Here is a 639-nt window from a genome sequence, read left to right as displayed (position 1 = left end):
TATTAGTATATGATATATGAAGAGCTCTGCAAATAAAGCTTAGTTTAAAAGCTTTTATGAAGTTTCCTGAATACCACTCAGTTCAACTTCAATTTTATAAATTACTATACAGCAAATATGTTGAGTTTAAAAAGTCATCCTACATTGAAAATAAAGACAAAATGTTAATAGGACTACTTTTTGAGGATCTACCATATTTTTATATCATCCCATCATCAAGATTATTATGTTAGTATGACCCATTTAATCATTAATTATTAATTTAATTAATTACCATTAACACACGGAAAATCTTTGTGTTATGTCAATATGAAACTGTTGAGTAAACAACAGCGACAACCCGACATACAGTATATCATTATATCAGTTTGTACATCAAACCACAAATGTTTATATCATACATAAAAGTAATGGAGTGTTTTGTTCTATGATGCTCCATTGTAGGTAACAATACTGGGATTGTGATCAAACAGTAACTTAAATCACCACCACACCTTTTTTCCTTTCTTGTATTTTTTAACCTTTAATCAGTTGGAGTTTCACTGATCAATGCTCTCTTTTTCAGGGACATCCTGATCACATTCACACAGTTACACATTCACACGTGGAAGGTGCCCAGTACAACCACAGTCTGATTTG

The sequence above is a fragment of the Morone saxatilis genome, unplaced genomic scaffold (assembly GCF_004916995.1).
Source record: "Morone saxatilis isolate NCDOM2014 unplaced genomic scaffold, NCSU_SB_2.0 Contig20, whole genome shotgun sequence".
Taxonomy (NCBI): Eukaryota; Metazoa; Chordata; class Actinopteri; family Moronidae; genus Morone; species Morone saxatilis.
This window is presented reverse-complemented; position numbering follows the sequence as displayed.